Raw genomic sequence first — 15,244 nt, 5'->3', positions numbered from 1 at the left:
GGAGAAGATCTACTCAAGAAAGCAGAGAAGTACAGAAGAGTATTACAGATCACGGCCTCCTTGCTTATATACTAAGTAATATTTGAGAACAGAGGTGGATTGTTTTTCAAAAGTTAAATTTCAAAAGTGGTTCATATTTAATTTTCAAAAAGACCAATGAGTATGGATCCTAAATTTAAATGACTACAACTGCATTCTTAGAAAAAGTGCTCAAGTGAACACCTTTCGACTGTCACATGGTCCCTGGGAGGGTCCTCTGCCAAGGGTAGTGTTGTGGTGACACACACAATAATTCTTTTTTTGGTTTTTTAACCACAAGACTGTGCTCAATGTTTTAAATGCTCTTGTATCAATAAATTGAAGTTGTATCAGATCACTGACTCTTAGAAGCCAAACAGGGGAAAGTGAACATCCAGCCTGCCTCATGCAAGGCTGATATTCGAAGCAATGTTAGAGTCTAGAAGAATCATCAGAGCTCACTGCACTCAACCTTGTCATGTTACTCAAGATAAAATGGGTCCTCAAGGCTCTAGGGTTAATTGCAGTTCCACGGGTAAAATCCAGGTCTCCCAACTCCAAGGTCAGTTTTCTTGCCTCCCCTCTCAGTACAAGATACCACACCTTCGAGCCAGTCTGAGACACTTTGAGGAGCAAAGTCCATCTGCAAGAACCACAGTGGCATTTGACAGGTGGATAAAGGGTACACGCAGAGAACGACAAAGGTAGTAAGTCTGGGGCCACAAGCTGCTAAAGAGGGACACCACTAATTCCAGCGACTGCCATGATTATTATTAACATGTTCATCTACCCACCACCACACCCCATCTACATGCAAGCTCATGTCCTTTGAAAAATCTCTATTATAATGGCATGGCCTTGGGACACCAGGATACCAAAATAAGGAGAAAATATTAACTCAGGGCTGTAAAAATATAGCAAGACTGCAAAAGGTTACTAACTTCAAAATTGACTAAGAAAACTGTGACTTCTCCCACCTCCCCAAGCGAATGCAATTTGGAAGAAAAAGTCCATTGGAGTTCAAAAGAATTCAGCATTTCCTTCCTCTCGCTCAACCCATTCCATTTACAGAAGGATTTTTAAATGACTTTAAGTTGTGGCATCTTAAGGTTTACACTCTAGAATGTCTTTGAAAACCTCACTTAATGTTTGAGGTCTGACAGGGTATCACATGAGCAGTTCAAAGCAATGGTTTAAAACAAAAACAAACACCACCAGATTCGAAACAAAAGCTATCTGATTATAGTTACTGCACTGTTCTTTTAAATGTAACCTGAAACCTACAGCACTTTTCCGTAAGATACTTGTTTCCTAGGTTAAAAGATGCTTAAAAAAACATCGTCAGACGTGTATTATGTTGGCTACCTGATTAGGAAATACTTTCTAGAAAAACATACAGCTATAGTAGCACCCAAATCCAATAGGGCCCCCAAATTATTCCTTAATAGTGAAAGAAGCTTTTAGATTAAGAGTTTTTTCAATAAGATTCTGCTGCTTGTGGGGACCCCAAACGAAGATGGAGACTCATCAATAAACAAGCAGCATAGAGCAACACAGACTTATAAACCAACACTTTGCAGGGGTTGGTGACTTGCCCAAGGTTGTAAACGTACTTGACCTTGACCTTAGGACCAGGAATAGAATTGAGGTCAATAATTCTAGGAGCCCTGTACTTTCTACCAGAACCAATGTGATCATACGTACAAAATGAGAATCTATGAAAACACCAGCATTCCCCATCACCCACTTACCCTGAGGCACTGGGAGTTCTTGAGTTCAATAAGCTTATTTTAATATGACTATTTAACCCTCGGGAAATATGGATAAACATGCATATTTAATACAAATTTTTAGAAAACCAAGAAATAAAATTTCAGTGGAAATTTTTCTTTTCAACGATAAATGCTTTTTCTCGCAGATACATGCCCTCATATCACTGCACCTTGCTCTCTCAAAACTGTTTATGCAACTGGAAAAAAAAAAAGGTAATAAATGCCTGGAAAACTTTCCTGACCAAATTATTAAGAAACTGAAAACTTAATGCACAGTTATTTATATATATAATACACACACATACATATGTGTATATATACATATTTATATTTAATACACATACACACAAATATATAAAGATGTGTGTGCACAAATATATATGATAGATACTTCCACACACACAAAAAAACCTAGTCAAAGATGGCGCTTCATGTTCTAAAATTTGAAGGTAATATGTTCGTAGACCAGCCTGGATTTCCTGTAGTTTTATTCTTTCCTGGTCAAAACTCTTCTAAGCATTTTTTTCTTACGACACGGTCTAGCAATGAGGTAAAATCTCCAGAAAGCAGCAGAGCTGAGCAAACCCTTAAGTTTTATAGTAAACTAAAGCTTCTGGAAGCCCACAGTGTGCCTTCTCTTCAATTACTGGATCCTATACCTCCTCATGAAAGGTGACCGGCAGCTGACATGCAGAAATCACTAATCTCAAAATCCCAAGCCAGTAGCCTGACAAAAACCAATAAATCAGCCAATTTTCAGCAAGAGAAGCACCCTGAAGAGCTGACTGTACTAGCCTGCATACCTCAGATTTTTGAACGCCAGAAACATATTTCCTTCCAATCAAAAACTCCATGTAAATAAAATAATGACAGGGTGTGATTCCCTGGTTGGGAATCCTTAGCCTGAAAGGTTTTACCCCATACCCACTAACCTAAAAGAACTGCAGAGCCGGGTTTAAAGAGGCTACTATAAACTTGGCTCTACGCTGAAATAATTACTGTCTTCCACCCTTTTATTCCAGAAGGAGAGAATGAGCAGTGCCCAACAGAAGCTAAGAAAGTCAAGTTCACAGCAAATAATAACAGAACCTCTCCCCTGGGGAAAAAAAAAAAAAAAGAAGAAGAAGAAATTAATTGGAGGATCACCCAGAGCTAATGCTAACACATCTTCAGCACCCTGGCTCAAGCATCCAGTGATTCACAAGCCGTTGCAAGGCAAGCCTGTGCAGATTCAACTCTTGTTAACTTACAACATTCACTGTGCGCGGTTCACAGGTAGCCCCAGCCTGCACTTCACCATGGAGACTTCCCACAAGAAGCTGGAGTGCTCCTGGGCCCAGGTGTGTTCTTTCTTCCTTTCACAGAGAAGGGAGAAGTACCTAGCGTGGGAACAGAAGAAAAAATAAAAAGTTGAATACTCCGTCAAATCCCTTCTTATCACAACAAATGAAGATCAATTAGACTGATGGGTAATTCACCAAAGACCATTTTCCAGTGCACTTTGCTTAAAAAGGAAATGCGATATTTTTGCTCTTGCCCCAGGAGACGGCATGGTGCAGCCAAGCCTTTCCCCCACCCCCACCCCAAAGTTGAAGCCAATTCTGGGAGACTTCAGATGCAATCCCAGCTGAGATGCAAACTTGCAAACAAGCCACCCAAGCTGACGCTCTTGTAAAAAGGCGGGTGCCCAGACTATGACCTTTTGCCATTTTCATACCTCACCAAGTTGTTGGGAAGATCAATAAAAACACTTTGGCAAGGCACTCCAAGTTCCCAAGAAGAAAGGCGCCCCGTAAACACAAAGGATTACTCGCCATCAGAAGGCTGTAGCTTAGCTCTGAGCCAGAATATAAAAGTCAGCTTTGGCAAGGCACCCACAATCAACCATCACCGGTGCACCCAGGCATCTAAATGTTTCTCCTTCCACCTAGAGGTCAAGGGGTTCACAGGGCAGGAAACAGAGTTGTCTGGAATCTCAGGGAGAAAGAAAGTAAATCCTTGGAACAGGAAGAGAAGAGGAAGAGGAGACCAAAACTAATAAGAAAGGCATGTGCTGGGGACATGATTATTTGGTCCACACCACCCAGCTCCCTTGCACTGCTGGTCTGCAGTGTTTAGTGTGCTGATGTTTGCAGGGCTGTGAAATTTTCCACTTGGCCATCTGCCATTTCCACCTACCAAGGATAACATGACAGAAGTGGTATATGGAGTTCTGCTGACCACTGCCAAGGACAGACCCTCTAGTCATCTTTGCAATCCAAGGAGGCCTGTCCATGTGGCAGGCAATACTGAGTATCTGCTGAGTCAGAGATCTCCATTGTGCTCTTGTGCACTGGTTTTTGGAACTCAAGTAAAGGTCCTTTCATTTCAGGTGAAATTCCTCTTGGTAGACTGGACCTCGGCTGGTCTTTGGAGAGAGATCAAGCCCTGAACTTTGGAGTGGGAGCACTGACTCCAAGACACTAGACAACCAGAGAACTAACCCTAGGGGGTATCAAATAGTGAGAACTCACACAAAAGAAACCACTTGAATACAAGACTGGGCATCACCCAACCACCAGTAGCACCCTGTGCAGGACACCTCATCTAAACAATAAGCAAAACAAAAATACAAATCCAATCATCAGCAGACAGGATCACCACCTCACTCAGCCTTGCCCATCAGAGGAAAAACAAACAAACTAAAACTCAGCACAAATTTCACCCTATACAAAGCTTACACAAACCAATGGACCAACCTTAGGAGGGCAGAAACCAAAAGGAAGAAAAGAATTCAACCCTGAAGCCTAGGAAAAGGATACCTCAAACACAATAAGTTAAAAAAAACAATAACGAAAAGGCAGAGAACTACTACACAAATGAAGGAACAAACTAGAAACACAGAAGTCCAAATAAATGAAGAGGAAATAGGCAAACTACTTGAAAAAGAATTCAGAATAATGATAGTAGAAATGATCAAAAACCTTGAAAACAAAATGGAGAAAATGCAAGAATCGATTAACAAAGACTTAGAAGAATTAAAGAATAAACATACAGAGACAAACAACACAATTACTGAAATTAAAGATACTCTGGAAGGGATCAATAGCAGAATATCTGAAGCAGAAGAATGAATCAGTGAGCTGGAAGATAAAGTGGTGAAAATAACTTCTGAAGAGCAGAATAAAATAAAAAAGAATGAAAAGAACCGAGGATAGTCTCAGAGACCTCTGGGACAATATCAAATGTACTAACATTTGAATTATAGGGGTCCCAGAAGAAGAAGAGAAAAAGAAAGGGTTTGAGAAAATTTTTGAAGAGATTATAGTTGAAAATTTCCCCAACATGGAAAACGAAATAGTCATTCAAGTCCAAGAGGCATAAAGAGTCCCATACAGCATAAACCCAAGGAGAAACATGCCAAGACACATACTCATCAAACTAACAAAGACTAAACACAATTAAAAGCAGCAAGGAAGAAGCAACAAGTAACATACAAGGGAAACCCCATATGCTTAACAGCTGATGTTTCAGCAGAAACTCTGCAGGCCAGAAGGGAATGGCAGGATATATTTAAAGTACGGAAAGGGAAAAATCTACAACCAAGATTATAGTACCTGGTAAGAATCTCATTCAAACTTTATGGAGAAATAAAAAGCTTTTCAAACAAGCAAAAGTTAAGAGAATTCAGTAACGCCAAACCAACTTTACAACAAATGTTAAAGGGACTTACATAGTCAAGAAATACAAGAGAAGCAAAATGATCTACAAAATCAACCCCAAACAATTTAAAAAATGGCAATAGGGACATATATATCAAAAATTACTTTAAATGTAAATGGATTAAATGATCCAAACAAAAGACACAGACTGGTTGAATGTATACAAAAACAAGACCCATATATATGCTGTCTAAAAGAAACCCACTTCAGACCTAAAGACACATATAGACTGAAAGTGAAAGGATGGAAAAATATATTCCATGAAAATGGTAAGCAAAAGAAAGCTGAAGTAGCAACCTTCATATCAGACAAAATAGACCTTAAAATAAAGATTACAAGAGATAAGAAAGGACACTACATAATGACCAAAGGATCAATCCAAAAGGAAGACATAACAATTACAAATACCTATGCATCCAACATAGGAGCACCTCAATACATAAGACAAACACTAGCAGACATAAAAGGAGAAATTGACAGTAAAACAATAATAGTAGGAGACTTTAACACCCCACTCACACCAGTGGACAGATCATCAAAACAGAAAATTAGTAAGGAAACACGTCTTAAAAGGTACATTAGATGAGATGGATCTCATGATATCTTCAGGACATTCCATCCAAATGCAGAAGAAAACACCTTCTTCTCAAGTGCACATGGAACATTCTCCAGGATAGACCACGTCTTGGGGCACAAATCAAACCTCAGTAAATTTAAGAAAACTGAAATTGTATCAAGCATGTTCTCTGACCACAATGCTATGAGACTAGATATCAATTATAATAAAAAACTCTCAGAAACACAAATACATGGAGATTAAACAAGACGTTTCTAAACAACCTACAGGTTACTGAAAAAATCAAAAGGGAAATCAAAACATTTCTAGAAACAAATGACAATGAAAACATGACAACTCAAAACCCATGGGATGCAGCAAAAGCAGTCCTAACAGTTTACAGCAATATAATCCTACCTCAAGAAACAAGAAAAATCATCAAATAGACAGTCTAACTTAACACCTAAAACAACTAGAAAAAGAACCAAAAAACCCCCAAAATTAGCAGAAGGAAAGAAATCATAAAGATCTGAGTAGAAATAAATGTAAAACAAATGAAACAACAGAAAAGATTAATAAAACTAAAAAATGGTTCTTTGAAAAGACAGACAAAATTGACAAGCCTTTAGCCAGACTCAACAAAAAAAAAAGAGAAGAATCAAATCAACAAGAAATGAAAAAGGAGAGGTTACAAGAGACAATGCAGAAATACAAAGGATTATAAAGGAGAGGTTACAAGAGACAATGCAGAAATACAAAGGATTATAAGAGACTATTATGAACAACTATATGGCAATAAAATGGATAACCTGGAAGAAATGGACAGATTCGTAGAAAAGTTCATTCTTCCAAGACTGAACCAAGAAGAAATAGAAATTATGACCCCAATTACAAGCACTGAAATTGAAGCTGTGATCAAAAATCTCCCCCCCAAAAAAGCCCAGGACCAGATGGCTTCACAGGAGAATTCTATCAAACTTTTAGAGAAGAGCTAATGCCTATCCTTCTAAAACTCTTTCAAAAAATTGCAGAGAAAGGAGCACTTCCAAACTCATTCTATAGGACCACCATCACCCTGATACCAAACCAAAGACGACACAAAAAAAGAAAACTACAGGCCAATGTCACTGATGAACATAGATGCAAAAATCCTCAACAAAATTTTAGCAAACAGAATTCAGCAACACATCAAAAAGCTCATACACCATGATCAAGTTGGGTTTATACCAGGAATGCAAGAATTCTTCAACATACGCAAATCAGTCAATGTGATACATCATATTAAGAAACTGAAAGATAAAAACCATATGATCATCTCAATAGATGCAGAAAAAGCCTTTGACAAAATTCAACACCAATTTACAACAGAATCTCTTTAAAAAATGGGCATAGAAAGAACCTACCTCAACATAGTAAAGGTCATATATGACAAGCCTATAGCAAACATTACTCTCAATGGTGAAAAACTGAAAGCATTCCCCCTAAGATCAGGAACAAGACAAGGGTGTCCACTTTCACTACTATTATTCAACATAGGTCTGGAAGTCCTAGCTACAGCATTCAGAGAAGAAAAAGAAATAAAAGGAATCCAGATTGGAAAAGAAGAAGTAAAGCTCTGTTTGTAGATGACATGATACTGTACATAGAAAACTCTAAATATATAATTAGAAAATTACTAGAGCTAATCAGTGAATTTAGCAAAGTTGCAGGATACAAAACTAATACACAGGAATAACTTACATTTCTATATACTAACAATGAAAAATCAGAAAGAGAAATTAAGAAATAAATCCTATTCACCATTGCAACAAAAAGAATTAAATATCTAGGAATAAACTTACCTAAGGAGACAAAAGAACTATAGACAGAAAATTGTAAGACTCTAATGAAAGAAATCAATGACAACATAAAACAGATGGAGAGATTCTTCCATGTTCCTGGGCAGGAAGAATCAATACTGTGAAAATGATGATACTACCAAATGCTATCTACAGATTCAATGCAACCTCTATCAAATTACCAATGACATTTTTCACAGAACTACAACAAAAAATTTCACAATTCATATGGAAACACAGAAGACCCTGAATAGCCAATAGTCTTGAGAAAGAAGAATGGAGCTGGAGGAATCAACCTTTCCGACTTCAGATTATACTACAAAGCTACGGTCATCAAGACAGTATGGCACTGGCACAAAAACAGAAATATAGACCAATGGAACAAGACAGAAATCCCAGAAATAAACCCAGGCACCTATGGGTACCTTATTTTTGACAAAGGAGGAAAGAATATACAATTAATTTTGCAAATTAATCCTTTGTCAGTTGTTTCACTTGCTATTATTTTCTCCTATTCTGAGGGTTGTCTCTTCACCTTGCTTATAGTTTCCTTTGCTGTGCAAAAGCTGTACAAAAATAAGCCTCTTCAATAAATGGTGCTAGGAAAACTGGACAGCTGCATGTAAAAGAATGAAATTAGAATACTTCCTAATACCACACACAAAGATAAACTCAAAATGGATTAAAGTCCTAAATGTAAGACCAGAAACTATAAAACTCTTAGAGGAAAAAACAGGCAGAACACTCAATGACATAAATCAAAGCAAGATCCTCTATGACCCACCTCCTAGAGTAATGGAAATAAAACCAAAAGTAAACAAACGGGACCTGATTAAACTTAAAAGCTTTTGCACAGCAAAGGAAACTATAAGCAAGCTGAAAAGACAACCCTCAGAATGGGAGAAAATAATAGCAAATGAAACAACTGACAAAGGATTAATTTCCAAAATACACAAGCGGCTCATACAACTCAATGCCAGAAAAACAAACAACCAAATCAAAAAGTGGGGAAAAAGACCAAAACAGACATTTCTCCAAAGAAGACATACAGATGGCTAAGAAACACATGAAAAGATGCTCAACACTGCTCATTATTAGAGAAATGCAAATCAAAACTACAATGAGATATCACTACACACCAGTCAGAATGGCCATCATCAAAAAGTCTACAAACAATAAATGCTGGAGAGGGTGTGGAGAAAAGGGAACGCTCTTGCATTGTTGGTGGGGATGTAAACTGACACAGCCACTATGGAAGACAGTATGCAGATTCCTTAAAAAACTAGGAATAAAACCACCATATGACCCAGCAATCCCACTCCTAGGCATACACCCTGAAGAAACCATAATCGAAAAAGACAGATGTATCCCATTGTTCACTGCAGCACTATTTACAATAGCTAGAACATGGGAGCAACCTAGATGTCCATCGACAGATGAGTGGCTAAAGAAGTTGTGGTACATATACACAATGGAATATTACCCGGCCATAAAAAGGAACTCATTTGAGTCAGTTCTGATGAGGCGGATGAACCTAGAACCTATTATACAAAGTGAAGTGAGTCAGAAAGAAAGATAAATATCATATTCTAACACATATATATGGAATTGAGAAAAATGGTACTGAAGAGTTATTTTCAGGGCAGCAATGGAGAAAAAGACAGAATAGACTTTACGGACATGGGGAGAGGGGAGGAGAGGGTCAGATGTATGGCAAGAGGAACACGGAAACTTAAATTACCATATGTAAAACAGACAGACAACGGGAATTTGCTGTATGGTTCAAGAAACTCAAAAAGGGGCGCTGTATCAATCTAGAGGGGTGGGATCGGGCGGGAGATGGGAGGGAGGTTCAAAAGGGAGGAGACATATGTATACCTATGGCTGATTCATGTTGAGGTTTGACAGAAAACAACAAAATTCTGTAAAGCAATTATCCTTAAATAAAAAATAAAAAAGAAAAGAAATGAGGATCTAAAACAGAAAAAAATGAAGTGGCACATGGAGGCTTTTCTGGGAAATGACGGGGTGATTTTTGCTTGTTTGCTGCTTTTAAAGAAAAGACCTGATTGAGTTTACTTTCAGTATCTCATTAATTATTTCTTGAATCTGGATTTCTTGCTTCCCCCCGCCCCGACTTCTGTAAGACAGGGCCAGGAACAACTTCTCCTAGGCCAATATTATTCAAGGTATCTCGACATGTGTACTTTTGCAGAGTGTGACTTACAAGAGTGGCTTTGGGGATGACAAGAAATAGAAGTTAAATACTACTCTAGAATCTTGTTTGCTTCCCAAATAAATCATTCACAAGTACCAGCCATGTTTTCCTTTCAAAGTCATAAGTGCACATTGAACAAAAATTGGAATCCCAGCATTAGCATGGTTGGTAAAGAATATTTTTGAGCGAAAAATGTGATCTCTTATCTTAAAAAAAAAGGCAAGAACAAATAATACCAAATCTTAGGTTTGGAACTAGAAAACACTGACAAGCAGACTTTTAAAGAAGTAAAAAATTGGAGAGGAAAAAGTGAGGATTAAAGAGAGAAAGGAGGTGTCTTCTATGAAAATAATTAACCATGACTTTTACAGTGAATTCAGTTTACAAAGTGCTTGCTTTCTTTTAAAATAGAGGTTATAATTGACATAAAACATTGAATTAGTTTCCAAGTGTACAAAGTGCTTTCTTATTAATTAATTCATTCATGGGACACATTTTTTACTTGGTGCTTACTATATCCAACAGGTTCTTTGTTTATAACGGTGAACAAAATAGTCAAAGGACCAGGCCTTTAAGGACCTCATTGCCTCAAGCGGAACAGACGTTAAAAAATCAGAGTATATTATTTTTAACATATGCATAAAATTTAAAAATCAGATAGACATCAGGAAGGACAAATAAACACTGTGATTTGCAATCACCCTATAATGGGTTATGTAGTGCACTTAGAAAGAGGATCTTTCTTACAAAAGCAACACTTAAACAGGGAAGTAAAAGATGAGCAAGAATTACCAGGCATCAAATTTCTAGGCAGAGGAAACAGCCTCTGCATTATGTGATCTCACTAGACCTGTACTATTAGTTTCTGTTATTTCATCCTTTTTCCCCCTGGCTATTTCAAATGAGTCTCCTTGATCCAAAGATGATCAATGGAACCGTTCTCAATACCTTGAAACAGGAAACGATTCTTCTTTTCAACTTCTGGGCCATCAGAGCAACAAACGCTAGTAATTTTTTACTAGGGGAACATCATTCAGTACAGATATTATACTTAATGTGGCTTCCTAATGCATCATAAATAACCCTATTATCACAATGAAGTAAAGTGAAGCTCCCTCTTCATACCCACATGCCACAGCTGGAGTTAAGAACTACACCCCAAAAGGCTAAAATCAGATCACATTACTTGTAAACTTCTTAAAAAAAACAAAACAAAACACTTCTGGCTACCTTCTATTAGGTTCCAAATTGGCTGGCTTCCTCTTGACTATTACAACGTCTTTATTTTTTCTTTCCTGGACTGAAATGGTATTTTTGCCCACTTTCTAGAGTGTCTGTGTGCCTTCTCTTTTGGTTCTCAGTTTGGTATCTGTTTATTTACCCAGGTAAGCAGCATGGTGTATACAAATAAAAAGCCTCGGAAATACTGTGTTCGTTTGAACTGTCCTTTTGTTCCCTACCATCCCAGAACCGCATGGTGTATAGAAATAAAAAGCCTCAGAAAAAATTGTGTTCATCTAAACTGTTTTCTAGTTCCCTACCATCGCAGATCTGGTACCATTTAATTTAAAAAAAAAAAAAATTTTTTTTTTCACTAAGGGAAATCAGTAATTTGCTTTCTTCATCCTACAAAATGAAGGCATCCTCAGACAGGCTCAATCATGTTCTTCCATGAATGGAGTAAGTTTGAAAGTCTGTTTGAAACGAATAAGCCAAACTTCTGTTTGAGTCTCTTTTCACTAAAGACACCAGATAAAATGTAGTATCTCCTACACATTTGGTTTTTCCTATAAACCCAAATGTCAACAATCTCTCAAGTTCAAAATCATGAAATATAAACCCTCACTCTGACTCAGTAGTTCTGACAAGCTTTCACAAATTCGGGAAGAAAAGGATGAGCAAGAAGAAAAACTTGCCAGGTTGTCCAAAGCTCTGCCATAAGACCTGGGAAATTATGCCAGGCTGACAGTTTCATCCTCTGTCCAGAGATGAAAATGACACAAGGTCCATTTCTTCTTCTCCTGACTACCCACAGCACTTACAGCCTCTACCGCGGGTTCTCTTCAATTCAGTACTCTGTTATATCGTCTTTTTATAGTCCACTGGATTGATTTAAGTCTTGAAAGGCTCAAAAAGTTTACAAGCTCCTTGATGAAAGAAACCTTGCCATGCCCTTCTCCTGCAGCCTCCTAAGAGTGTCAAGTAGAAGAGCCTGAATTTAAATTAAACGATCCATATCCAAAACCAGTTCTACGACTTCATCCTTACGCCAAAGGAAGCACCACTCTCAGCTATAATGTCAACCCTCTCACTGTGTCCTCCAGGGAGGGACTTGGGAGGTCCTATGTGCCTGTCATCAAAATGAAAGCACTGCATGAACCTGAGAACAATTAAATTGTAACGTACCCGTCTCTCTTCTGTTCTTCAAATCTCTTCTATTTTTAGTCACTAATGGCTTTTGAACAGTTGCCATCTCCTTTCAAGATGTGCAGTCCCCTCCCCCACCACCAGGAGCCTTTATCCTTGATTTTCCAAGCTTCTCAAAAGCCATCATTAAGGAAACCCTTGTGGTATATGAAGGAGAGATGAGCATGCTCTGAGGCAGTGGTTCTCAAACTTGAAGTGCTATCAGAAGCACCTGAAGTGCTTGGGAAACTGTGTCTCTGGGTCCCACTCCCTGAATTTCTGATCCAGTAGGTCTGGGGTGAGGCCAGAGAACTTGCACGTTTACCAAGTTTCCAGATAATGCTGATGCTGCTAATCCAAGGACCAGGCTTTGAGAATCACTACTCTAAGCCTCAGTCTTTCTGTCAATTACATAGCCGGACAGAGACTAAGGAATTTTTTAGTATATTTAATCACTGTAAGATGATTATGTTGGAAGGAATGCTACTTGTTTATTCCAAAGAAGTGACAAATGACCAAACCACCCCAAAATGCCATACCACTTTAAAATCTTGGAAAACTTGTGGGGGCTCTTTGTCTCCTACTGGCTTAGGTCCTGTTGGGGTCAATTCTGCCCTCTGTCTGCCTTCAGTCTTCTCTCTACCAGAAACTTCTTCACAGCTTATAAACATACTCAATTATCCCCAGACCCTGATACATGCCCAAATGGTCGTCACCTCTCCCCTGTTCACCACAAAACATGCAGTATAAATTCCACACTGTATTTCATCAGGTACCTCTTAAACCTGTAGAGTTTGATTTCAACACTTTAAAAGTAAACTTTTCTTTTAAAGGTCAGGAGTGCTTTCCTGTCTTCCAAATGTAGTGGCCTTTTCCTTATAGTTATATTGACTTTCTTATAGTACTTGATAAAGGAGTTCCTTAAAATTTCATTTTATTTAGGACTAGAACTTTTCCTAAACAGCATTTTTCTAGAATACGACCTTTACCTCATTTTCTTTGTTATCTGGGCTGGGTCAACCTCATGCCTTGGGTCCAGAGATGGGCATATGCAAACGATCATATATAGGATGGATAAAAAACAAGGTTCTAATGTATAGTACAGGGAACTATATTCAATATCCTGTCATAAATCATAATGGGAAAGAATATACATATATGTACAACTGAGTCACTTTGCCATACAGCAGAAAATTAACACTGTGACTCAACTATGGGTATCCCTGAGAGCTCAGTTAAGAATCTACCTGCAATGCAGGATACCCCGGTTCGATTCCTGGATTGGGAAGATATGCTGGAGAAGGGCTAGGCTACCCAGTCCAGTATTGTTGGGCTCCCCCGATAGCTCAGTTCATAAAGAATCTGCCTGCAATGCAGGTAGACCCCGGTTCAATTCCTAGGTTCAGAAGATCTGCTGGAGAAGGGATAGGCTACCCACTCCAGTATTCTTGGGCTTCCCTGGTAGCTCAGGTGATAAAGAATCTGTCTGCAATGTGGGAGACCTGGGTTCAATCCCTAGGTTGGGAAGATCTCCTGGAGAAGGGAAAGGCTGCTCGCTCCAGTATTCTGGCCTGGAATATGTATACAAAAAGAATATATATATATGTACAACTGAGTCACTTGGCCATACAGCAGAAAATTAACACTGTGAATCAACTATACACCAAGAAATTTTAAATAAGTAAGTAAAGACGGGCATGTCATCTAGGCTTGGAGAATCAGAATACATATTCCTCTTGTGATGATGACTGGATCTAGGTAGGGATGGGCATGAACCAAAGGCCCCTCTCAGACTGACTGGAACTAGGGGGAATCAGGAAGCATTGTCTGCTCACAGAGCTGTTTTTACCACCAGTGAAGCCCACATGAGGGTGAAGCTCTGCAGTATGCAACAAGGTTGAAAGCCAGGACGTCTGAGTCCTGGTGATAGTGAGTTCCCTTGGATTTGGCCATGCCGAAAGTCAGATTCATCGCTGGATGTTTCAGCTGTGCTGTGACAGACAAAATTCTAAAGCAGCCCTCAAGACTGCCCGGTCACCAAGTGCACATGTACCCTCTCCTAGTTATTTAACCAAACACAGTCTGGGGGCTGCTGCTGTGAAGGATTCTGCAAATAAAATTAAGGCCCTAAATCAACTGACCTTAAAACAGAAAGCCCATCCGTGGTGGGCCTGACCTAGTCAGGAGAGACCTTCGAAGGAACAGGCTCTTCCAGCAATGAGATTCAAACACGAAAGATCACACTGAGGGAGAGGGGGGATCTTCGCGTGGCAAGAAACTCGACATGGACGCCAGGAGCCAAGAGTGACGCTCATCCCATTACCAGCAACAGAGTAAGGGTCTCAGTCTTACAACCTACAGTGAGAATCCAAGGCATACCTACCAGGACCCACTCAAGTCCTACTTCTTCCATCCCTTTTTCATTTACACCCTCCTGGGCTACAACTTTCTCCATGAGAAGTATTCTTGTTTGTTTTTGGAGGAGAACTCCTATGGTTTTGATTTCTTTTCCTGAGGATACTAACCATTTTATTCTCTACCTCAAACAGGCACCATTTCTCTAGACAGACTGTAGTGAACTCTAAGAAGGTGGGGTAAGTGTCATACTGCCTTTGCCAATGGTAAGCCTTTGACACATACTTGGTGACTTAACTGAGAAGGTGGCATTTTCCTTTTCCTCTGACATGTCCTCCTTTCTGGTGACTTGGAGAAAAGTCACGACATGAACCAATATG

At 38.9% G+C, this 15,244-nt stretch overlaps 1 protein-coding gene across 9 annotated transcripts in view; it reads right to left on the bottom strand.

Annotated features, from left to right (window-relative positions):
• Positions 1 to 15,244, bottom strand: part of ATXN1 (ataxin 1) — a 412,658-nt gene that overhangs the window by 136,671 nt on the left and 260,743 nt on the right. For all 9 annotated transcript variants that reach the window (XM_088831365.1, XM_088831363.1, XM_088831364.1 and 6 more), the window contains one exon: positions 3,041 to 3,169. The gene's annotated coding sequence lies outside the window, so the exon portion shown is untranslated. The remainder of the gene's footprint in view (positions 1 to 3,040; positions 3,170 to 15,244) is intronic.

This window comes from Moschus berezovskii, chromosome 23 (assembly GCF_049115385.1).
Source record: "Moschus berezovskii isolate FMDL1 chromosome 23, NW_MosBer_1.0, whole genome shotgun sequence".
Lineage (NCBI taxonomy): Eukaryota > Metazoa > Chordata > Mammalia > Artiodactyla > Moschidae > Moschus > Moschus berezovskii.
The sequence above is the reverse complement of the archived record's forward strand: the minus strand, read 5'-3'. Positions and strand labels throughout refer to the sequence as shown.